At 40.4% G+C, this 26,259-nt stretch overlaps 1 protein-coding gene across 11 annotated transcripts in view; it reads right to left on the reverse strand.

Annotated features, from left to right (window-relative positions):
• Window positions 1-26,259, reverse strand: part of ZBTB38 (zinc finger and BTB domain containing 38) — a 105,409-nt gene that overhangs the window by 49,351 nt on the left and 29,799 nt on the right. For 2 of the 11 annotated variants that reach the window (XM_016141887.2, XM_016141886.2), the window contains exons 2-4: window positions 25,658-25,844; window positions 12,726-24,555; window positions 8,639-8,704 (exon numbers count right to left, since the gene is read on the reverse strand). The gene's annotated coding sequence lies outside the window, so the exon portion shown is untranslated. Of the gene's footprint in view, window positions 1-7,691; window positions 8,054-8,638; window positions 8,705-9,572; window positions 9,722-12,725; window positions 24,556-25,657; window positions 26,041-26,259 lie in introns of those variants that run through there. The other 9 variants (XM_016141889.2, XM_036219983.1, XM_016141890.2 and 6 more) reach the window with 9 other exon arrangements.

Consider the following 26,259-nt stretch of genomic DNA (forward strand, 5'->3'; position numbering starts at 1 on the left):
ACAGCAAGGATGCAAGAAAGAGAAGGAGGGAAATCTATAGATTAAATGAGATTTAAGGGGATAAGTTCCACTGTATGGACCTTATTTGGACTTGTGCTTTGAACAAATTATTTTTTTAGAAAAAGGACCTAATTGGACAAATCTGAATGCTGACAATGATGTTCGATGTGATTGAATTATTATTGTTTTTGTTTGTGTGATAATAATACTGTGGTTATTTTTCTTTTTTAGTAATCTATATTTTAAATGTTTTCTAGTAATCCGTATTTTAAAAACTTATTTAGAGATATTTCAAAGTTATAGAAAAGTTACAAGAATAGTACAGAAAGACTATATATACTCTACCCAACTTTATTTATCATACTAAAATGTTTAGAGATAAAATTGTGTGATCTGAGATTTTTTAAAAAGTACAGGAGAGGATTTAAATAAAACAAGATTTGCCAGCAGTTGAGAATTATTGAAAGTGGCTACACAGGGGTTCATTAAACTCGTCTTTCCATAGTTTACATATGTTTAAGATTTTTATAACAAAATTTTAAAAGATTATGTTAATGAAAGACTTTAAATGATATAAAATTTTGTAACATTAAGTGAATAAAAAGAAGACATGAAATTGTCTACGAAATATTAAACTATTAAAAAAAAAAATCTCCGGGCATACAGAAAAGAATACATTCCAAATTATTTCACAGTAAGTATATTTTACTTTTATAATTAGAAGAAAAAGGTTAATACAACTAAAAAACAGAAAACAAAAACACTGGTGACTGATTCAATTGAAACTATTGTTAAATGTCAAACAAAATACACATGTGGACCAGACTGGCTAATGGGCCTCTAGTTTGAAGATTTTGACTTAGAAAATGGGTCTACTAACTATGGCTTATGAGTCAAATTCGGCCCTCAACCTGTTTTTGTATAACCTACAGGCTGAGGATGATTCTTACTTTTTAAATGGTTGAAAAAAAATTGAAAGGAGAATAATATTTTGTGACTTGAAAAATTGACATGAAATTCAAAATCTGTGTCCATAAGTGAAGTTTTATTGGGACAGAGCCAGTCATTCATTTCTGTACCTACGGCAGAATGTCTATTATTATTAATATAGTTTTAATTTCATCAATAAAAAATTTGTGTGAATTTTTCTCCATTGTTATATAAAGATCTACATAATATCTTCAGGTTTGCCTTGATCTACAAAGCCTAAAATACTATCTGATCCTTTATAGAAAAAGTTTGCAAACTTTTTCTATGAAGTTTAAACTGACCCTGTCTTAGAACAAGACTTCCCCTGTGACATAAAAGCAGCTTGGTTTAGCAGAAAGAGCACTGGACTAGGAGTTGAGCATGTCCCCTTAACTCTCCAAGTGACCTGGAGGGTCATAACCTCTCTGTGCCACAGTACCCTTGATGATAGAATAAAGTGGGCCTAAGGTTTACACGGCAATTGAAGTCTGTGGTTCACATTCCTATAAGAGCTAAGCAAGAAGTACAGGGATGATGACAACACTAAGGATAGGTGTGCCAGCTAGGTGCGATTCTCCTGGAAACCAAAAAATTCAAACAATCGAAATATCCACTGGGGATGGCTTTGCAAGCGCTCAGACCAGGGGCTGGATAGGATGGTGAGGAGCAAGAAATGACAGGCTTCCGGGGCTTCAATAGCAGAGCAGCATGCCTGCCAAGGGCAACAGAACTTTGGGAAAAAGAGTTTCTAAAATCTGCAGCTTAAAGCAGGTATTTTGGGTCTATCACCAGCCTGAGCTTTGTAGAAGACCAAAAGCACTAAGTCACAGCACATGTGAAAACTCTGCTCATTTAAAGGTTAATCCGGATCTAGTAGAATGATATGGGGTGGGGTTCTCTGGCATCTTCAGCTTGTAGAATGGGAGTCTTGGGATGCAGACTTCATAAGACTGGGATAAGTCACTTCTAAGGACGTTGGTCTGCAGGTAGTTGTTCATAACAGCCAACACGGGGCAAATAAGCAGCTAAGCCAACATTCCGAATGAAGCCAGACGGAACAGCAGAGCGCCCAGTCGCTATGTCTGCTGTGGGCTCTCCCAAGCCCGTATTTTCTAGTCGAAGCTCCTCCTCATTCCTTCCCCCTTGTAACCTGCACGCCCAGCTTCAGGGTGCAGCACAGTGGCATCTCCTTCTACTCACCCACCTACCCACCCGCCTCCCGACTGCCCGCTTTGTTCCCTCTCTCTTATTTTCTGCACCCCTGCCCTTCCCCCTTGCTACCCTCTCAGTCTGCAGTCATCTCCGTCTCCCCATTTTGCCCCTCAGATGCCATTCTATTCTCTTCCACATCGTTTTCCCCATATCCTGCATTTTCCAGAGCCTCTTTCAATGACATGTCCTCTTTCTTTCCCTGCTAAAGGTTCCTCCCTTCCCTTCCGCAGCTCAAGAAACAAGAGGAAGGGAAAAAAATTACAAGGGCACTGCCCTTCTGGGATTTAAAACCACGTTCTCAGCTGGTGGCTTTTGTTTTCTCGTCTCACTGGCTTGTAAGGCCCTCGGGGCAGGCGCTCCAGTCATGCTCTGCGCTGGGGAAGATGGGCAGGACCGTTAGGCCTTAATTAGAGCAAGGCCTCAGACAGGGTAGAAGATTTTAGCAAAGAAAAAAGAAAGGATTTTCAAAATATCCATCTGGCAGCAATGACCACGGAGTTAGGAAGGGGTTTACTTTATTATATAAAGAAAATCATGAAAGCTCTCACTCTTTTCATGAACACAAAAAGAACATTTACACTGGCATTTGTAAAACAAAAGAGAAGCAGAAAACAACTCGCCTCCATAGGCCAAATACAGTGAGCGTAGACGCAAATGCTAGTTTTGAACCCAGAGCAGGAATAGCTGCAGATGCAAGGAAGCCATTAAGGGAAAAGATGCAAAATGAGTTACGAGATCAAAAGACCAATTTTCTGGTCATTGAGATATTTAGGCCACGGCAGAGCCATGCTGGGATCACCTGATAAAGACAAGTGCTTTGGCAACTGGTCTTTGATTTACCTGCTGCTCACAAAGCCTGCTGCAGAAAAGCCAGGAGAGAGACACCCCACCACCACCACTACCCTTATCGTCAGCCAGGGAAGGTAAAAAGGCAGAAGCATCTTGCCTGCATCACAAATTCAAATTTTTGCTTCTCAACTTAACATCTGCTCATGAATGTGAAAGAGTGGCAGCCTGTTATTGAGGTCACCTGGCAATGCAGGCAGACCAGCTTGGAGCAGGGCAGCCAGACATACGGTGGCTTATTAAGAGCCAAGACATCTTGCTAAGGTAACGAGTAGGAACACACAGAGTCCCAGGGAAGAACCATTCTTGCCATTGGCTGAGATGCCACGAAACTGAAGGCTGGCCTTCAGGGAACAGTATGCCGTTATAACAGCATGCCATTCATTTCTTTCTAGAACAGAGGACACTCAACTGTGCCTGTCCATACAATATTCTAGCCTTGTGTAGGAACATGGACCAGAGTTTCATAGGGAGTTTCATGTCATATTTTCCATTTTGTCTGGATTGTAGCAGTGTCTGTTACACAGTAGATGCTCGACAAATGCTTGAAGAAGTGAAATGAATTGTTGAAGCTCCCTCCCTTACTAATGGATGATACTCTACTACAAAGGACTAGAATAGTCTTCATGCAGTGAAATGTTTCATGGCTAGTCAAAACCAAAGTGTAAAAAGTCAGCCAGGCCACCTCCGACTTGTGATAAGCAAAGCCCACTAAATTATGAATCAATTTTAGAAGATGCTTCTGAAACATTCAAAGGGCCTTATAATTTCTAACTTGTATATATAACAAACCTACCTCCTTTGTTTTCAAACCTTCATCAGCAGACTAATGTAAAAGGCATGAGGGTTCTGGTTCTTAAGAAGAATTTTCTTAATATTATTTGTTCAAATAGAGAAATATTATTGCAAGTAGTGAGGTCTTTAGAAAGCCACCAACAGTCAAAGAGGTCTGTAGAACTGAAGAGTTTTAGGCATTAGAGGACAATGACAATTTATTGGCAAGATGGAATAGACCCTTGAAAAAAATAAAAATAAATACCTATTTCAATGTTTGGCCAGTGTTTAAACTCTGAAATTCTTATAAAAAATAGAGCAAAAAGCCTCCCAGAATATTTCTGCTCTAAGAAGGCTTTCTTCTGTGGATTTCTTGGGTTAGAACTGAATATGTTGCAGAATATTATCACCACCCGGTACTGCAATGTCCAGAGTTTCACTGCACCTTTTTAGGCAGTTTTGGAGTGGGACTGGGTCAAAGGCAATGATTCCTCTGGCCCCACGTCGTGGGAATTTGTCTAAAACCAGCCATGACGGCCTGACACACCTTCTTACTTCAGGGAAATCATACCTAAATAAGGCTCAACCCACAAAGTCATCAAACTGGGCTCTGATATAGTGGCAGTTCCACCAAGAAAGGAAAAGTTCGCAGTTTGAGCATGAGCACTCCTCTGTCTGGCAATGCCCCCAACAGATCTTCACGTGGCTGGATCCATCTTACCACGTAGGTCTCTATTTAAATACCACCTCCTTAGGAAGGCTTTTCCTGGCCAACAGTTCTGAAGTGAGTCTCCTCCTCCCAACACGTCACATTGCTTTTTAAATTTTTTTTTTGTCTTTGCACTTGTCTTCTTTAATTAATTGTTTACATAATTTTCCCCACCGCTACTACCAATCACACTAGAGGCAGGTCCACAAAAAGCAAGCTCTGGTCTATTTTGTTCATTACTATATTTCCAGTCTCTGAAATATACCTGGTATATAGTAGGTATTCAATAAATGTGTCAATTGGGAACTCAAAGGCTTAGCATGATTTAATACTAAAGAGAAAGGTGCTAGATCTTTTTCTAGATCCTTTTCTCCCATATTAACCAGCTCAAAGACATGGGGGAGCCTTGGTAATGGTTGAGGTAGAGCAATATCACTCTAGTAACAAGAGATGTGATCTCTTTTAATTAGAAGATATTGATACAACAGATATCGACCTGGATGAAGATATTTTGGATAACTGAATGTAATAGTATTCATTTACCTATCTAAACAGATCATTAATATGAACAGGTTAAAAAAAAGCTTGAGTTAAGTCTTGGAAACACATTTCCTCTTTTCCAAAAAAAAAGAATTGAGAATTTTATACTGTAAGTCATTCATGCGGAAAACCACAGATTTGCCCATTTCATTTCGGTAAGAACAAAGCAGTTGTTTGCACATTCTTCCTTTCGCACCTGCCCTGGCCTGCCCAGTATAAACACCTTAGCCAAAAAGTGCAAATGGCTTGAGCATAGCCTTCTGAACAATGGTAAGAGGTAAGTGCCATCTTTTACATTCGGCAGGAAGTGCTTTTGGCTAAACTAGGAAATCCAATAATAATTGTAAATGGGTACGTTAAGAAAAACTTTGCGCCTTGTAAACATTTCTGTGAAATATGCAGGCAAGCATTAGGGTGAAACACAACAAAGTAATAAATAATAATTATTCTTCCATTCACTGTCTATTTATTAGAATGACAATGGTACAATATACTTCCCAATAGTCTTATTTGGCTTTCAAGCTCCTTGAATTGTGTTTAAAATTCTTCTAGGCAAGACCAAGAGCAACATAAATGCATAATGCCACAAGAAAATTATTAGGGATGAAAATCTCCAAGATGACGCAACCATGCTTGAGTTAAAAACAAAAGGATCGACATTTTATAAAGAAATACACTGTTGAATCTATCGGGCATTCATTTTTATGGTAAAACAATGACACTGCATCCATCTAATCTTGTGATTAAGATTCAAATGGGTTCAAAATGATTAATTTGTACCAGCCTATCAAAATAGAAGACATTGTAGTTGTAATCTTTCTGAATAGCAATAGTGTTTTAATTACACATGCCTGGCTCATTATTTGTTCAAGAGCGAATGACAATTAGCTTGATCCTACTGCAACTGTTAATGTACTGGTACTAAAATAAATAGGCAATACTGAATCAGGTTTCTGACATTTCCCCTCGGTTTATGATATTCTGATTGATGCTATATTCAAAAGGTACTTAGTCATTTTAAGGCACAGGCAAGAAGGAAAATGGCTTCCGAACAGCCGGAAAAAAAAAAAAAAAAGGTGTTGCAGGAAGGATATTTCATGGCAACCCAAAGAACGAAATCACTATGAGATGAATCATGTTCTAATATAATTGAGCCAGAGAAAGACTCTAAGCAAAGTATTTAAGTTGGTCACAAAACAACACAACAACAACAGCAACAACAAACCCTTAGCCCGTAGGAGGTTTGATTTTACAGACAGTGCTTTGGAATCTTAAAACAAACTGCTAGAATACAGCAACTATTTACATGAATGGTTCTAAATCTCAAGGTTCTTTACATTGGAGAAAACCTTAGGGAGGTTTCGGGTTTGACAGCATTTTTCTCCTCACACACCTACAAAGACGTTTCCACAAAGGCTCAATGTACACTTATCATTGGGGGGGTGGGCTTGGGTTTGGGTCTTTTTTCTACCAAGGGCTCTGAGGTTACCAATGGAAGCATCGGGGAAAATAAGAGCATGAGCATTTTATGATTCTCAGAATTTCTGAGATATCTTTTGTTTCAGTGGCGCTGGTGAACTCGTGATAATGAAACTACACCTTTGTACACAAACCTTGACCAGCATTCTGGAGCACGTCACAAAGAAAACCTTAATTTTGAAAGTACTGAGCACAAAGGAGGGGAAAAAAAGCTCTCACTGGGCAAGGTTTCTCTATATATGTAGAAATATGGCTTAGATTTTAAGGCTTGAAGACCGCATTTAAAAATATTTAAAATCAATTCAGACTCTATATGAGAGGAAAAAGAACTGTATTTCATAAAACATTTGTTTCTTTTTTTAAGACAAATCTTTTGCATATCTGTTATTGCATTTTTAAATGAGATTTGGTTACCAAGGAAACAGGTTCTGGCCCAGTGTTAATTTGAAACTAAAGTATATTTTGAGACGTTAACCTCAAAGGAAAGAGCCCATGAAATTATTTTGAAAAGTGCCAGAATCTGTTCTTACAGAACCACAGCTGTATGGTCTGCAATGAACCATCCTAGGGACTCTTTCATTCAGTGAAGCTCATTTTCTTCTAACAGGGCCATCTACACTTAATATTTCCCCCTTTAAAAATTGTAACTTCTCATCTCCTCAAATAATATATACATAATGTATTTATTCTTGCATATTATCTAAAATTAATTTTGGAAGCATATAAGTTTTCATTTTCATCTTTCACATAACACGTTTACAGACCGCTTCTTAAAATTTAAATATTTTAAATGTTTCATATTAAGCTTGTTTGCGCTATTCGAAATTATCTCCAGAAACCCATTTATTTTTAGTTTCAAGCTAAAATGGAGCTGAATCAACAGACTTTTCAAAAAATTCTTTTGTTGTCTAATGGCGCCACACCTATCATATACATGATTTTTTAAAAAAAGAATCATCTCACCTTTATAGCAGAATCATTTTATGTTTATTAAAACTATATATTTCTATAGTATCTGAATAGGAAAGGCTATCCAATTTAATACCCCTCCCCCCAATTACAACTGTCTAATTTAATTTTTGTTTTAAAAGTCATATTTTAATCAATCTAATATTCTTGCTGCCTGGCTCAAATTTTATAAAACATGCAAATTTCAACCTACCTGTATGTATCACTTAGTGCAGTGCTAGCATGACAAGACACTCAGCCATTTTTATGTAAAGCGATGGAGACCAACTGATTTCTCCGTCTTCTTGCTCACAAGTTTTAGATGCAATTGTCACACACACAAAAAAATCATACGCAGAACAGCTTGAATGTACTGTGATCACGAGAACTGAATTTATCAACAGGAAAACAGGATTGAAAAAAGAAGTTTCTCATCCAAGGTTTCTCTGAGGCTGCAACCAAGGAGGTGGTGTGTTGAATTTTTTTCCCTTCCTCCTCTGAGAGTTCAAAGCCCGGAGCTGACCACTGCAAAGGCCACTGTCACATTTGCTGAAAATCAAACCACTGATACCAGCACTGAAAATACAAATTTGAGAACCAAGTTGTTTGCACACCATGGAGTGCACAAGAGTTAAAAATAGATTCTACCTTGCCTCCTACCTGCATAATAAATATGTAAGTTTCAAGTGTTTAATTTGATATTCACATTAATTAACAATACAACATACATTATTTAAAAGACAGCAAATGCAAGAAGAAAGGGGAGACACCATCTGGTAGCAGAGTTTTGTTGTTGTTTTTGTTTTTAGAATTTTTTTTTTTTGGCTTTGCTGAAAAAAAAAAAAAAGGTAAAATCCTATTTTGAATGTGATGAGAAGCAAACATCCAGAAGCAAATGAATCGGAACTGAAAGGTGGTGTTGAAATATCTAAGGCTGTAATGAGGCAAAAACAAGTCTTCACTACCAGATGATATGGCATACAGAGCATTTACATACTCACATCTGAAATACTAGGCAACGTGTAATGAATTCTATACACAGCATGCACACACAGCACAAGCACGGCTAATCCTGCCTGCCATCTTAGGCTCACAGGAGCAAGATACGCACTGCATGCAGCACACAAGCACTGGGGAAGGAGGAGGCAAGGGACTGCTCACCTTAAATGCAGTATCTGATTAATGTTGTAAGTGACATTGCATATCAGCCTCAGAGTCTTGGTTCAACTGGGTAGGAGGGAACAAAGAAAAATGTCATCAACTGGTGATGCAAGATGAGCCCAATCACTAAACACTGTTTAGCAAAGTCCAAATTCTGCAACCAGACAGTAGAAGGCATTTCATACACTTAAGCAGAGCTGCTGCACAATGAATGTGTCCTTCTGCTTCTGAGAATCAAACGATCCTTTTGCTAAGGAAGAAAATCAGCCGGAATGAATACTGTCATATCTTCTTGAAGAAAGCTTTCAATACAGTATGTATCTGGTTTGGGATGCATTTTATAGACTGTTAATTTCATAGAATTGCTAATAACAACAACAAAAAAACTGTTAAGCTATTGCAAAGTAAAAAATATTATAAAAGCATTTCTAGATTATTTTTCAAAATCCTAAATGGTGCCGGCAGGCTTGTAGAAGAATGCATGATCAGCTGTCTGTATCCGTGCTATAACCTCTTAACCACAAGCGTGTAAATGTATCCTGCTAAATGTATCTGCAGTACTGAACAGGCAGATACCTCCTCAGTCAGAATTGTATTAAAATGTGAATGAATTTGCTTAAACTTAGAAGCAGAATAAAACCAGGACAGAAAAATAAATTGATGCCGAGTTCCTTTGGATGTATAGCTACCTTCATGAACGATAAAAGCTATCCTTAGGTACTGACCTAAATAATGTTGACTTGCAGCAGCATACTGTACTTGCTTAAAACGTAGGACGTGCAAAATGATTTTTCTCCTCCCTCCCCCTCCAAAAGCTAAATTGCAAAGTAACGAGCCATTAACAGGAATCCAAAAGGCTATATATATATATATATATATATATATATAGAGAGAGAGAGAGAGAGAGAGAGAGAGAGAGAGAGAGAGTACGTACTGTAAGAGAAGAAATGGTGGTGTGCTGAGGTGCAATGTTTCTTTGTTTTACATTGAGGCTTATCTTAGCTACGCTTGCACGATGACATTGACATCATGGAGGTCAGGGCTGACACGGGGGTGCTATCCGTTTTATGAGTGAAATGTTTTCTGAAAATTAAATCGCATCTACTCAAACACCAAATTTCATGTCTTCTTCAATACCCCTCCCTACCCCCGCTGCTCCAGATTGATGGGGTCTAGTTTCGCTGTATGTAATAAATTGGAATCGCCTTCTGTAGAGACTCCAATGCATAACTGTAGGAATTAATTTTTTAAACCCAAAAACCTTCAAGAATTTTTATGCATCTCCTTTCAATCCTTCCTATCAACACATACACACACACAATCGAAGCTCAAATTGCAATGAAATGTTTAACATGTGGAACAAAAAAATGTGGAAAGAGCTGCTTATTCAGGATTTTGAAGAAATGCCTAATAAGCAAATACTGTTTTGCTACAAAACCAGTGTTACCATGTCCCCAAAGAGAGAAAAGCAGCACAGCTTGCTAGAAAAATTTCCTCCAGATCCTGACGGCAGGTAAAAAACAGAAAAGCATTTCATTTACCATGCTGTATAAAACCAGAAGTCTTTTATTTTTAAGAAAATAAAACAGATTCTTTTCCACTCCTTCAGCTACAAAGAAACCATACCCACCCCCACCCTTAGATCCTGGATATAAGCCAACATTTTATAAAATGCTATGAGACTGATTTTGAATACATAATATTTACATTTCTCTTCTTCACATCTCCTCAAAAGTCTTTCATTGCCTACTGCATCACTGAACATGTGAAGATTAGTTCATTTTAACACATGCAAAAATAAATTAATATTTCCTGGGGTTGCTAGCTTCCCAGCGGCTCTATTTTCTATACAGAGTGGCTAAAAATAATCAGGTTAGCAGAACATTCAAGTTCCCTAGATTCTTTTTTAAAGGAGAAAATGTAGTCAAACATCTTAACTTAGGTACTAGGTTTCACAACTAGATCTTTTGTTTCTAGCTCTCATTCTGTCTCCTTCCCCAGATCCCAAGTGATTTTTTGCTCAATACGTGGAAAGTACCCAGCCCAGCTCTATCCCATACACTTTAAAGTCTCTGAGTTGGGTTATCCAGATGGTCAGTCGTACCTGAACCTCACCGAGTCCTCTTCTCTTTGGAGCACATCTCTCTTCCTAACTATTCTAGAAATAAACGTGGCTCTAACGAAAACAGTAGCTCCTGGTCTAACACCAGTGTTGGAACCATCTTCCCCACCCCCACTTCACTGCCCTACAGAGCTCTGGTTAGCATTGCCAGAGACACAAAATTAGAATGAAGTGTCCTTAGGCTAATTCCACCTTTATCATGGGGGTCAGGAATTAGAAAGAGTGTCACATCACTCTGAGTTACAAGGTACCAGTTTAATATAAGGTCATCTATAAAGCAGAGCCCTCAGAGTGGGATTGGAGGAGGTAGAAGCCAACACCTCAGCATCTGATGCTATTAGTGTCTATTCAGATATTCCCCATCTGAAAGCTAGACATTCACATTAAAATACTCACAAATTATTATCGTGTAGGCTAAATAGACACGATTTGGAATCAACTCCAACGACATAGAACCAAGTCGATGCCTCCTCTTCCGGGGATAATAAATGACAGTGGCAAAGACAGTAATCCATACCAGGCTCCATGCAATGAGCGAACAGTGTTTTGTCCCCTTTACAGGACCACAGTAGTGAATGTGGTCAGGCTCCCTACCGGTACTTGTAAGCCAAATGCTAGGGCAAAGGGTTTCCAAACCTCTTTGCGGGGTTCTCTGTCCACCCTCTGTCAAAGTGAGCCTAAAAGTCACATATTGGTTATTTTATGATGTTCCGAAAATACTCAATGAGCTAACATGAACCGTTTACCAAACCTGTTTGTGTTAAACAAATTTGAACTGTAGTTGAAAGCACTCAGATGGATGAGCTTGTTTAGGCAGACATTCCCTGACCAGTAAATCCTGTTTCGTACTTTTAAAAAACCATGCTCATGTCTGAATTACTTACGCTTTGTCGTGATTACAAGTGGCAAGGACATGCATTCACTTATGATTTTTAAAAAATCTGTGCTCCTCACCAACCTCCTCAGGGCGTAGGTACAAACATTAATTAAAAGACAAGTCCCTTTTCCACGATGAAAATGTGAACCTGTTTTTGCCACTTTGACAAGCACCAGGAACCCAAAACAATCTGGCAGGAGCAGGCTGGAGAAGGGCAGAGCCAGCCGTGAGGCAAGCGTCTCTCAGTTTGGGTAAGTAAGGCTCTCACTGTTCTGCAGTCTGAGCTCATTTTATTTTCGGTGCTGTGGTTTAAAGTTAAATTCCATGGATTACACAAAGAACATAATTCAAGTATGAGCAAAGCTTGACTCTATGTTTAAAAAAACGTAAAGTCAAGGCACCGAATCCCAGAGGAATCCTTAGTTGATAAACATTTGGATTGGTTTGCACATTTTTTTACTCCGTTTACTGCATTTAAAATTACAGCTGGTTTCGCTTCATACCTAATATAGATAGTCAACATTTGGGGGTAAGTTTGTTATCAGTTAGGCTGTTTCGATCTAAATTTTAAAAAATAAAATGTTTACTAAATATCACATTTTTGTTTAAATTCTCAGAATTTAAAAAGTTTTAACAATTTTATGAGGTCAGTTATTACATCTGTCTACAGTGTACTGAGCCCTGGAAACAACATAGTGACAATCTACCAACAACTGAAAGTGCCTCTGGATATTCCAGCCTAAGTGCTCTGGAAAGTCCAGTGCTACTTTGGTCATCCATATCTGCTTTCTACCTTGATCAAACCTAAGTCTATAATAGTTACCATTTATTGAGAACCTACTATTTACTCAATATTGATCTGTATTTATTACTTAATTCTAAACGAGGTGGCTCTCAAGGGGGAGTTTTCTAATCCACTCTATCAGCTTCCACCTGCAAGGTGGATATTAGTTATATCAACTTTAGGTGAGGAACAAATTGAGATTACTAGTCACACAGTGATTAGCAGAGTTAGGATTCAAACCTAAGTCTGACCTATTCCAAAGTCTGGGTTTTTCTACCAATGCTAAGAGGATACGACCTCCTACCTCCACATTCGGCCCAGATGTGGGAATCTTCTCACTGTGCAGACTCCTGGATCCATGGCCACCCTTGTTTTTAAGAACTAGGCTCAACTCTCCAGGGCCTAGGAATTGTAGGTACCTAGGATGCTGGATCAGCAGGGGGAAAAGACAGAATACAGGAGGAAGAATCAACGAGACCATGTTGGAAAGTTAAGGGTAGAAGGCAGTAACGATTTTGGTCAGAGGTATGTCATAATTTGGATATGTTTTATGGGCAAAATAAATAGGAAAGCTTACATTTGCATCTGAACAAACTACTTCCCCTAGTGAAGTCAAGATTTTTTTATGCTACGAGTGAGGAAAATGAGGCTGAGAGCGATCTGGTCATTTGCCCAAGATCACACAGTTCATAAGTGAATTTACCCATTTGTTGTGTTAAAAAGTACATTTCATTTCCTTTGATACCTAACATATTCAGCATTTGTGAGTAAACTTACCAAGTTGTGAGAGCGTTTTAATCTAAATGATCTGTCAAAGAAACAATAGTGTAACAATCAGGACTGACCTGGTTTCTACTCACAAATAGTATTTTTGGCCTTCATAGATAACCAAAATTGGTATTATGAGTTCCCTCCCAAATATATTTTTTAAATGAACTTTCAAAAAGCCTAATTTTTGAGTAACAGATTTTCCTTAACCAAGTTCAGTGGTTCAAGTGCATTATTTTAATGATTGATTCTATGTTAACATCTGTACATTTTGCCCCTAAGATACTTTGCAACTCTGAAAGTTTGTGATTCTGAAAAATCCAGCCCAGCTTGCTTTCTAAGTCAGTTAGGCCAAGCACTGGATTCTAAGTCTCCTATCGCCTGGCTATATGTCCAGCTGACTATCTCACTCATTGGCAGTAATTTTATATGCCAACCAGGTGGCTCTCAAGGGGGCTTTTTCAGCAATTCTATCAGCTTCACCCTGCCTGGGAATACGAGAGGATGATTATCTTGCTCAACATTCATGAGGCAGTAGAACGAAGGGCTGGGTGAGTAGACGTGCCTTTGAACTCCAGGAAGCCTCATTCAACTCTTAGACAGGAGCTTTCTCACTTCCATCCATTAGCATCTGTGTGAGGTGTGGAAAAGGTGTACATATTTGATGGCAAGCAACAAGCAGTAAGCCTTGGGGACCAAACTGAAGTCACCCTCCAGAAAAGAGCTGAAAGGAGAAGGGGAATATGAACCATGTGGTTTTCAATGGAGAAAAAGCAATAAGTGACTTATTGCTGCAAGGGAGACTGTGGTGGATACCAGTCCACCCCACCCTAATTCAGCTCAAACTCTCCTGTGGGAAAATCCGCAGTATGTCTCATCACCATTTTCAAAATCACTACCTCAGCTTAAGCAACAGAACAGTTCCTGCTTTCATTTCTTAGTGCACTTGAAACATGTCACTAATGAAGACCTCACGGGCACATGGAGATTGGGCTTTCCTGCGTCCCTAATCACATGTTCATTTGCAGCCATGACTGCTTGCCACTCCCCAAGTAAAGAGCAAGTAGAACAGCAGTGTCTTCTAGATCCTGAATTGGCAAAATACACATTCAGCAAGAAGGTTGAGTTTCTTTCTAGAGATATTGGCAACCAGGTTGAAAAAGGAGGGTGGGCTGTAATTGAAGGTGGGGAAAGAAAAATTCTTACAGATCAGTAAGACCCCGCCCATGTGAGCGCATAATCCTCTCCTTGTATCTTTATCATCCGGGCCACAAATATTCCAAGACTCTACCTGGCAACAAACTCATTTGCTTTCTCTTCTCTCACATAAATGACTTTATATTTCAGAAAGGCCACAACCATGCACCTTTTCTCACAAGAGAAGCTTAACAAACCTCAGTGAATCTTCACTTCCTTTGAACTAAAGAAAAAAGCACGAGAAGTTTGTTATATTGAATTACCTACCTTTACTCATGCCTCCTGCAAGGTCTATGTATCTGAAATGGTACCTAGGGCATTGCCTGGTGCATCAGAGAGGCTCATAAGGGTGTGCTTTTGACTGACCAAACTTGGGAGTCCTTTCTCTGTTCCCACCACTGCCAGTGGAATCTTCAGCTTTGTGTCATTAAGTGACTTCTTAGAATTGGAGAACTCACTTCATGAGTTAAGGAATGGACCTAGGGCTGAAAATACCTATGAAAGTCTTTCAAGCACTTAACCATTTGTTTACCCAGGGGAGCCACAGGTTGTCTGCCAAGCAGATCACAGGCTTTGTTTAAATCTGTCCCTCCTAGAACAGAGAAACGGAAAACAGAAATAAGAGTGACCTGACAGCACACCACTGCCTCCAATAAGTACCTCAACATTTCCTCAGGCCCTTGGTGACAGAGCATGTTTCACAGAATTATAGGATGAGGAAGGCACTTTAGAGAATGTCATCAAACCCTTTCTTTGAGGGAGGAGAATATCAGGTTCAAAGAGTGCTATAACTCAAGACCACAGCAACCAGGATAAAAGCCATAGTTCTTAATTTCTGACATTCTGCTCTTTGTAATTTAACACACTGACTCAATTTTCAAAAAATCATAAGCTTTCACTCAAAAAGGTACTTAATAAATGGTAATAGAATAAGTGAATTAATGAATAGATGCCAGTATAGAGGTTTATAATTTGTTTCCCAATTCTTTTCAGAAGAAAATATTATGGTACACTTGGTTAGATTTTTTTTTTTAATAAAAAAGCTTAACTAAATAACATTTTAAGCAAAATAATAAATATTGTTCAAAATATCACCTGAGACCAAGTGTCACCTGAGAGTATCAGAGAAGTAGGCTTGATTGCTATATTAAGTCAACCAGATTGTTTGGCTAGCTGAAATAGCCTTTATCATATTTGGTTTGCAAAGAAAAATCTCATGAGTTAGCGTGAACAGCTAAAAATAAGTTGCAGGTTTCATTTTCCGTTGTTCAGTATGGTTTTGAAACCAAAAGGTGCAAACTTAGGAGATTCATCTACGCTTACTGAAGATCAACAATTCAAATTGTCACCTTTCTAGCACATCATCTGGATGTGCAACTCACAGCCAGGTCCAAGAAATGTACACTGTTGTCTGTCTCAGCATGATCGCTAGAGATGAGTTCCCCTAATAAATAAGGCATGGCATGAAACGGGGCTGAGGCCAGTGGCTCGTGCGTGAGTATCTTATATCCGGACAGGATGCCTCAAAGACATTAGCCCCATATGCTCAGCATCAATCTTAGGTGATGCTGGGGACCCCTCCGCAGAGCAGGGGAGTAAATAAAGCTAGAATTGCATTAAGATGGAGCTCTTAGGTAGCGAACACAGCAAGTACCTCTTGCCCTAAACACCCATGGCCTCCTGCAAACCCAGGATGCTTATGATAAGTTTAACTTCAAAATTTCAAAACTATCTTCCTAGGGCTAAGTCCGACAAAAAGTTGTTTGACAGAGGCCTAAGTGCTTCAAAGGGAAGGCAGCCATCTCACACGGTAGCATTCAGCTGGGGCACAAGGCCCGGAGAGAGCCACGTGGTTAGCGGAAAGGCCTCAGCTGAATGAGATTGAAAGGGGGCAAAGAAGGGTTAATCTCCTTCCATTAGAGGAGGGGCCATTTGATGAAGGTGAAGAGAATAATCTGTGTGAATTGCAGGGAAGACAAAGAGCCATTCCAGAAAATAAACTGTTGTGCGGGGTGAGTAGGATGATTTGTCCTAGATTTTCACAGTGAGGCCATTTCTTAGATCTCTGAGTCTTTACCTTGCTTTGAAGTTACAGGCTCAGGGAGGGGGAAAGGGGACACAGTCACGCTCAGTGCTGCAATACTTGAGCTTTGATTCCATCTGAGATGGGCGATTCTGAGAAGCAGAGGGTGAGGCCGAAGCCGCCGGGACACCTCAATAGAAGAAGCCTAACCATAAATCAGAAAGTGGCAAAATAAACAATAGGAGTTGCTCATGAAAGAGGAGCCAGTAGCTGAATCCCCTTTTCCTGGGTTGAGGAACACCTTGTAAAAAACGAAAACAAACAAATAAACAAACAAAAAAACCCTTAAAAAACTTTAAAAAGTTGCTTTTAATAAATTTTTGGGAAGAAGTAAGATTCACTATTTGAAAAAATAGTACAGTAATTGGATAATTTCACCCAGCTTTCCCCAATGATAATATCTTCTATTACTATAGTCCATTGTCTGAACCAAGAAATCGACATTAGTACAATACTATTAACTCAGGTACAGACCTCACTTGAATTTCATCGGTTTCTACATGCACTATTGTGTGTGTGTGCATGTGTGTGTCTAGAGCTCTATGAAATATTATCACATGTGTAGACTGGAGTACCCATCATCACAATCGAGATGCAGAACTATTTCATCACTACAAAACTCCCTGTGCTACCCCTGTCTAGTCAAACCTTCTCCCAGTCCTAACCTCCAGCACTGATCTATTCTCTATCACTATAATTTTGTTACCTTGAAATGTTATACAAATGGAATCATACGGTATGTAACCCTTTGAGATTGGCTTTCTCTTACCCAGCATAATGCCCTATGATCCATTCATGTTGTATGTAGAGAGTGTGTGCCTTTTTATTACTGAAAAGTATTCCATGATATGATGTACCAATTTGTTATCCATTCACCCACTGAAGGACATCTGGCTAACTTCCAGTTTGATGCTATTACAAATAAAACTGCTTGAATATTCATGTACAGGTTTTTGTGTGAACCTACATTTTCATTTATCTTGTGTAAATACCCAAGAGCAGGATTGTATGGTAAGCACATGTTTAGTTTTATACAACATTGTTACCCTGTTTTCCACAGTGGCCTTGCCATTTACATCCCCACCAGCAATGTATGGGAGATCCAGTTTCTCCACATCCTCACCAGCACTGGGTAACATTGGTATTTTTTATTTCAGTCATGCTGATAGATGTGTAGGGGGCTCTTTTTGATGTCCCCAGTCAAGATGACAGGAAAGTCTGGGGCCTTCAGACCTTGGGTGCAGTGGCTTGAGATATCTCTCACTGTTCCAGCTTTCCTAATAGTTGTCTACACAGCAGCTTGGGCTGTCTGGCATTTTGATCATGAAAAATGAGGCTCTTAATACGGGGCGAGCCTTGAGGTTTGTCCTGTTGCTCCTGACGACAGTTGTGGGATGTTGCCATTTGGTGATGCTGGGTTCTTTGAGGCAGTACCTCTTGATATCAGTGACTCTTAGTTCCCATGAGGTGATAGGAGACCCATGATATGAGGGCCATGGGGCAGGGAAAGATTTGGCCTGGGTCAGGGCCCTCCTGCAGCTTTGGCCAGAAACTATGTGAATGCTCTTTATTCTTAAAGTTAGCTACTTATTAGCGGGTATCAGGGGGAGGTGGAGATGGAGTCAGCAAAGACAGGTAAGGATGGAACCACCAGGGGGACTTGTTAGATCAGAGTCCTCACTGAATATATTTTTGTCCTTGGACTTACTACTCTGTTGACCACCCAAGACTCTCCAGCAGCATGTGGATACCTTATCCGGATGTCACAAAATTCTGATTTCTGTCTCCTGGGAGTTAGGTCTGGAGGCACTGCTGTCACCACCACATGGAATTTCCTGACTCAGGTACCCGGGTCCTGTCAGCAATTAGAACTCCATCTAAGTATCAGGAGGCACCTCAGCCAAGGCAGTTTTTTAGGACACCAGGGAAATGGATTTTTCATAGGGCCAACATCATAGGGATGACTCCAATCACAGCTATGTCTGGAAAGTCACTCTTCATCTTTTATGCCCCTGGTTCAAGGGAGGTTGTAGACCTTCCCAGAATCTATATTCATCATGACCCTGGGTCCACAAGTTTGGACCAGGAGGACAAGATTCAGGAGAGCAGTGATCCTGCACGGGACAGCCAACAGCTAATGGAGGCTATGCACAGAGGCAGTGAAGCTTGGTGATCACAGGCCAATTCCTTGGTGCCCAAGCGTGCAGAATGAGTGCAGCAGAGGTGTTCCTTTGGGTCTGGCTCTTGTGGTTCACTTGGTGCAGTCACAGGAGATGGATGTGGACTTGGGCATGGTGATTTATATAACCTGAACATAAATGGGACTGTCAGGAACTGAGCGGTCTGTGGAAGCTGCACGTGAAAGTCAAATGACCTGATCATGTGGCCCCTAGAAGTCGAAGTAGTAGAATAAGAGGAAGGGCAGCCAGATATTATCAGGTGACCAGTAGATGTGTTCTGATGACTTTGAGCAGGGTTATGCAGACAGGATGGATAGTCATACTTCCTTTTAGAAGGTGGTGAGAATTTTCAAATTTGGTGGTTGTTTGCTCACTTTGTTCTCTGCCATAATAGAATTTTCCAAATTTCCATTTTTAGGTGCATCTTCCCTGACCCATTGCCCCACATTCTGTCAGATGCTCCTACTTACCTGCTGTCAGTGGGAAACATAGTACATAGCACCTTCCAGATTTAAAGACGCAGGTGCAGTCTGGGGCAAGTGCTTCCCCTGACCACAAAGTTATGTAATGGGGCTCCATCATTGAGGCTGAATCCATGGCAGCTACCCTCTAGCTCTGGCTTTGTCTTCTTTTCAACTCGTGCCCGCCTCGATCTAAACTTTGCCCACAGTGTAGGTCTCGTTCTTGCCCCGCCCCTGCACCCTTGGCTTCTGACCCTGGACCTCACCTCCTACTCTGCTCTCGTGGCATGAAACTGCATGGCTGCCCTATGTCCTCCTCAGTATAGTTTTAGTGTCACCACCTCAGGCTTAAGGCACACATTAGGGGCCTAAGGTCTGGCCTCATTAGGTGCCTACGCGGATGACCCCAGAGAGCTGCCTACACATGTCCTGAGATATGGCCCTGCCTTTCAGAAGGCAGGTAAAAGTTCCCTGGCTGAGGTAAGGGCTCACTTCAGGAGTTAGTCTTCTCACGGATGCCTTGTCTCTGCTCCCCAGAGGTTGGGTATATATGGGCCCTTTATTGACTCAAGTTTTAGTTCTACTTCTACCACTAAATCTCTGGGTAACCACAAGGAAGTAAATGAGCCATTCTGGATCTCAGTTATCTCACATTTATAATAAGGTTTCCTGACTCCTTAGCCGATAATCTTCCAACTATCCCATATCACAAATAAGGGAAAAATCTAAAATTCAGAAGTCAAAAAGAGCCTTTAAGTTAAATTCTGGTTTAGATATACTAGCTCAGGGTTCCTTAACCTTTTTCTGTCTAATGAGTGTTTGCTGAAATGAACGTTGTTGAATTGTACACAGCATATCGAGAGTCCTCAGGATTTAATATGCATAAGGATTGGGAGGCTTATTAAAATACGTATTTCTAGGCCTCCTCCTCGGAGCTGCTAGTGCCACCGAAGCCTTGGAGCATGCATTATAACACGAGAAAGGGAAGGGGATCAGGCTTCGATCGAGACACTGATAAGTTTTTAGAGGCTAATTTACCAATATGCATTAGAAACCTTAAAAACAATTGATCTACAGGTTCAGTTCTAGGAATTTTCCCTAAGATGTCCACAAAGATTTAACTACAAGAATGTTTACATATTTATCATTGCAGAATGCTATCGGCAATCAAAATGTCCATCAAGGAAAGAATGAGTAAATTAAGACATATCAGTGCAATGGAAACAGCCATTCAAAATCAAATTTTCAAAGACCATTTAGTCACTTGGAAAAATGTTTACAATATAACATTTAGTGGGGTTTAAAAAATATAAAATACCATTTCGATAAGTTTCAAATGAAAAAATGTATATGCGAAAATTTTGAAAGAAATACATCAAAATGTTAATATTAAATTATTGATTGGTTGTTAGATTATTAGAGATAGTTGTTTTCTTCTTGATATTTTTCAATATTTTCCAGATTTTGTATAATGACTAGTTATGGCTCACTATATTTGAAAAACAGTGATAAATTCTTTAAAATGAAGACAAAGAATTTGCCTCAGGTAGAATGAAAACAGAGGCAGAGAGAGGTCTCTTAGGAGTCCAGCCCACACCTGGCCTGGCTGCTGTGGGAGGACTCACGAGACAGACCTAGTCCAGTGCCTGGGGTGAATTCAGAGCTACATTCTCGTTCGCGAAGTACCTTAGCATAGTCAATGCCCAGAAAGTTGAGTCAAGGAGAAAGTCCTTTTCGCTAGATGTCATTTTCCTGCTACCTTCAAGGATAACAGACTATGGGATCTGGGAACTTGGAGGGGAGTCCATACTTTAAATGGCATCTTCTTTATTGCTGTAGGGTTAAACTCATGCTTGTTGCCTGTGTGTGATCCCCCTCCCAACCTCCCTCCACCCCATAACACCAAGCAGACAGACTGCACTCATGACTAGGGGCTTTGGACAGAGGGCGGGCTCCATTCCCATGTGGGAGACACCATCTAGGGTCAGTGCTTCCATGGAAAGAGTTAAAAGTCTCTGACCAATGTGCTGGAAAACCCACTGAATACCAGAAAGCATCTTTTTAAAAAAATTTTTTGGCAAAGAGATGGCTCAAATCCATGCTTCCTCACAAATTTCAGTGAATCTGTGGTCAAACCTCTGTCTGAATATTAGAAGCCTCACTATTAGGCCTCTGGCCTAGAGTCACATCTTTCCAAATGTCCTCGAAATTTTTATACCACATGCTTTGGCTAGTTAGGGAATGGTGCTAAAGATCTCAGGTGAAAGTCAATTCAGAAAGAGCAAAAAAATTAAAATAATGATACTTATAGTATTAATAGTAATATCAAAAGCCAAAATGCCAATGCTGACCATATTATGGTAATTATTTTCATGAACACGTTGACTTGTCATGTATTTTTCTAAGTTGCCCAAATCATTTCACATATATTAACTTACTCATTCTGAGAGAATCTCAGTTTTAAAATTTTTAAAAATATCATTTCAGAGGCAGAAGGAAGCCTTGAAGTTCTAATGAAAACCAGAGTCTACTTGAGTTAAAAACAAAGCCCTGAAGTCTTCAGTATGGTGTTTTCCAATTTCGTTTTGACAAGAAATCAGGGGATTTCGGCATGGGACATTACAAAGCCCTATTACCATGAATTCTTAGCTTTGGTGAATATGATGTGGCCTTATTGCAAAATTCTCTAAAAGGAATAACAGAACATTTATGATGCTGACCCAGGGTAAAAAAGGGGGCTTGTACTTCTGTGCTATAAAAACTATAAAACCTCTGGGGTTAAAACAATAACCAAATGGTCTAGACATTGCCTATGTCAGCCTGCTCTGCTCAGTCCCATCTGCTCATCGTGGATCAACAAGGTCCAGGCTAAGCTCCTTGGATAATGACCGAGGCTCTGAAAAGACAACGGTGTCCCAGATTTGAATTATATCCCTCATGTGGAATTAAAAATTTTTAAATTATAATATTAAATTTCAAATATTAATTGTTATTTAAATAATAATATTAAAATTCAAGAAGCTCAAGAAAGTCTAATTTTTCTCATGATGTCTACTTTGGTGCTTTAAAAAAAAAATGTCGAAGATCCAGTTATTTACAAAGCACATATTTGTTACTCCTGCCTTGTTGGTGTGTCTGCAAGGTCACCCAGCATACTCTACCGGCTCTGTGGAGGGGTCGTGTCGACAGCAGTGAAAATCCAATTTGACGAGGACACACACTTCCCCTGCCATGCTATGCAGCTAGACATTAGAAATCAGGAGGTTGGTCACACTCCACCCGCTCCACACACATTCATAAGTCAATTCCTGCCTCCTTAGTACTTTGAGGAGTCATTATCACGTAGCAGTTGATATTAACAAACTAAACGGACCCTGACACCTTTCCTCCTTGATCGTGGCTTTTGGCCTTGTCCTTCCTGGCAGACTCCATTAGGCTGGGACTTCCAGTAACCGATCATCTCCATTTGGCTCCAGCTTTTGAAACCTTGTTCTCAACTTGTTCTTAACTTGCTCCATTGGCTGTACCCGTCTAGCAGGCACCTCATTCTCCCAACAACCTGGTCTTATCTTTAGCTTACTCCCCTAGTCCAGTTACTCTCAGCTCAGAAGACACTTTCAGGATCCATCAGCTTCCAAAATGAACTTTCAGAGGCTGCAGCATTTTTGCAACACATCAACTTGTTATTCTGTTTGTTCCACTCCTCCTTATCCCACTCTGGATGGGAGGGGACTGGGCCGAGGCGAGGCAGCAGTAATAGGAGGCCAGGCATCAGGCTCTGTGAGAGTCTAAGAAGCTATCTCAAATCAGCCAGTAGCTAGCCTTCCCACACAATGGACAATGCGTGTACTTCAGGGTGTGGGTGTGGGTGCCAGAAATGTCCAGTTCAGGGCAATATTCAGTCAGGAACCAGAGTGTCTAGCCAGATATTGACAACACAACTAGAAAACTAGTAGCTCAGGCCATTTTTAGTATATGTGCTGTTAAAGAGAGCACAAGTAGTCCATTTTTATGGGAAGTCTTTACAATGCCTTAGGGCATCATAGAGCAATGTGGTTTCTGATATTTATCAGCTAGGGGAATACTGCTCTAAAGCCAACAGTGGTGAAACAGCTACATAAAATATAAAATTATTTCCAGGTTCTCCAAACAGGACTTATAACCTTACCACTTATTATTTCAGTAAATGTTTTGAAACTTTTCCTGAAAAGAAAAAGCTAGAATTATATAACAATTCCTTAGGGTAGCATTAATCTTCCCAGCTTGAGCCTTTTTACTTTTAAATGTTTCTTTAATAACTTGGTTTAATAACTTGAAAAAAGTTTTTTAACAACTAAGAAGATCCCATCTTAGGCAGGGATTCCCTCCTGTTCCCTTCTCCCCTGCCCCATGCCAAGATTAAAATGGGTACCAATATCTGGAGTAGATCAGGCAGGGTAGCTTCCCAGAGCCCATAGGAGCAGACAGAACCATAAGCTAAAGAAACCGTGAATTTTCCTACAGACCACTGGGGCTCAAAGTTGAGAAAACAGAATTCTGTTGAACAATTCCAACTAACATGACTAGACTCAGGACCAGGAGACAAAGCTAGAATGGTCCTAGCCCTGTGGGAAAAAATATGAAGAATGTCTTCCTGGTTCAGGCTGAAGGCTCAGGGTCAGAATGAACAGAGGCATCTTGAAAAACCTCACCCACTGCTCCTTGTCCACATAGCCAGATGTTACCTAAGAGTGTCAGGGAATTCTAGATATCAGATCATTTTTCACTTCTCTCACTGCTTCATTTTGTTATCTTATCCTTGAGCATTTCTAAATTCCTTATTATGCCTGACCAGAAGGGACTACCTCTTCTCCAGAAACTCTCCAGAGCATCCCTGGGAAGCAGCTACCCCCACAAAGTCCCCCGACCCAAAGATTGCATTTCCCAAATGCCTTTGCTGCCAGCTTTGGTCACGTGATGAACTTTTAATCCACTGAATGCGAGTACAAGTGACGTGGACCACTTCTAGGCATAGCCCATGAAAACCTCCCATGTGCACTTTTTTCACGCTCTTTTCCTCTTCTACTAGGAAGTGGAAACAATCCCAGGTGATTCCTACAATCATACGCTGCAAAAGATGGAGCCTCTGTGTCTTTGAAAGCACAAAGGTTTCTTCACTAACCTGTACTGTTACATGAGCAAGAAATAAACTTCTATTTGAGCCATTATACATTTTTTAATCTAGTATAGCAATTAGCCTATCCTATTACATATCCTGTTATCATTGTGTGCAGAAGTCCCCATGTATTCTCCCTTTTTCTTACATCTTACTGCCAACCAAAAGAATAGAATTAGTAAATTAAGCCGCTGTTAGGGACAAATGGCACTCACCGAATTAGTGGTCACAGCGTTCAGATCTTGCAGCCAGAGGGACAGTAGTTTAGCAGAGCCTCACTTCAAGACAACCTGATATATTGAAATAAAACAAAGTGTAAGACGTACAAAACAGATATATTCGAGTGTGACGGTTAATTTCAAAAGGGTGGCGTCAGTTTACAAAGAAATTCACGAGGTTTCCACCAAATGACAAGCTTCCCTATTGTCTTTAAAAGAAGATTTATTTTTGGTATACCCCTCTAATCATTATAAAACAAAATTTATAAAGAACAATTCTACTGTGGCTAAGTAAACCATACAAAGACTAGATGCTGACTCAGGGGACGACTTCATAAGCCAGGAAAACTGGGTATGATTTCTATGCCTGTGTGCTCTGCAGTTCTCACGTACGCATTAGAACTTTTCTCTTGGAAACTTAACTTTCTTGGATAGAAGCTTCCAGAGCCTGTAAAATTATAAGTTATGCGATGATTTAACATGATTTTGGGGGTGAAGTTAAAACAGACACCAGAGATACACTGTAATGTCTTTGTGTTTCATATCATCCCAGATGGCATAAGTAGAAATAAAAATCGGCTCTCTGTAAACAGGGCAAAGAGACAATAGAGGTACCTGAACTAGAATAACTGGAGATAATCAGAAACGTGCTCTGGAAAGAAGGCAGGAAGGTTGTGAATATTTTCTTACCAGAGCTGCCATCTTTAACAGGTTAAGTGCGAAAATATCATTTGACGGCACAGGGCACATATTTGCCTAGAACAGTGTTTATTTTTGTATCTGATTACTCAGTATAAGATTCAGGAAGCAAACGGTTCAGAACTCTGAACAAACATTCTAGCAGTCCAAAACAGAGCGCTAGGGCGGAAGAAGAAAGAGGACGCAAAACAAGAGGGTTGACGGGGGAAGGCTCGACTTGGGCCATTTTCCCCAGGGTCTCAGCCTTAGTGTACATACATATATATTTTTGAGAGGAAATGTATTCTTGTCTTGTCCTGTGGAGAAGAAAGAGATTAGACAGATCCCTTTAGCTGTCTTTGGAGGGTCTCCCCAATGCCGTCCCCACTCCCACCCTCTGGACTGGGGCCTGCCAAGCCTCAGGTGTCAGGGAACAAGATGGCGCCCCATAGTGAAGGGCGCTGAGAGAGGGGGGCCAGGGTGGGCCTTCACTTACTCGGAGGTGCGGGCTCCTCTGAAACCCAGACGCTGCCAACTCCCTGGGTTCAGGAGTTATAACCGCTCTCTTGCTCTGGGTTCTTCACTTCTTGTTGAAATCAGCTCCACATATTTTTCTGATGATGTCACCCATTCTGACTTCTTACATTTTGAAAGTTGATCTACAAGTAAAACCTTCCACGAAGCTAAAAAAAAAAGAAAGAAAAAAAGATAAAAAAGAAGAAAAGAAAGGTGTGCTGTGAGGAGATGGAGAGGAGGAGATCTTTATTTTGAGATCTGCTGCAGCTGCGAGTGCCACTCCCCGCCAGTTTCCTGGCTGCAGTGGGAGGCCAGTGGCCGGGCGTGGGTGACGTCAGGGCCAGGCCTGAGTCATCACCAGAGGCCGGATTGCCCTGCCACTCGGAAGGGGACAAAAGGAACCTTTGATGTCCAGGGCCCTCCTCTCAGCACTCTCGCCTGTACTGAGCAGCAGGCCAGGAGAACATTCCAGCCACCTCCCCACCCCCAGCCGTCCTTCCTACTTCCGGAACAGTGAACGATCCCAGCAGATTCAGCAAGGACTCCCCAAGGGATGTCACCCTCCTGCATGGCAGAGGCATG

This window comes from Rousettus aegyptiacus, unplaced genomic scaffold (assembly GCF_014176215.1).
Source record: "Rousettus aegyptiacus isolate mRouAeg1 unplaced genomic scaffold, mRouAeg1.p scaffold_m13_p_4, whole genome shotgun sequence".
In the NCBI taxonomy this organism is placed as follows: domain Eukaryota; kingdom Metazoa; phylum Chordata; class Mammalia; order Chiroptera; family Pteropodidae; genus Rousettus; species Rousettus aegyptiacus.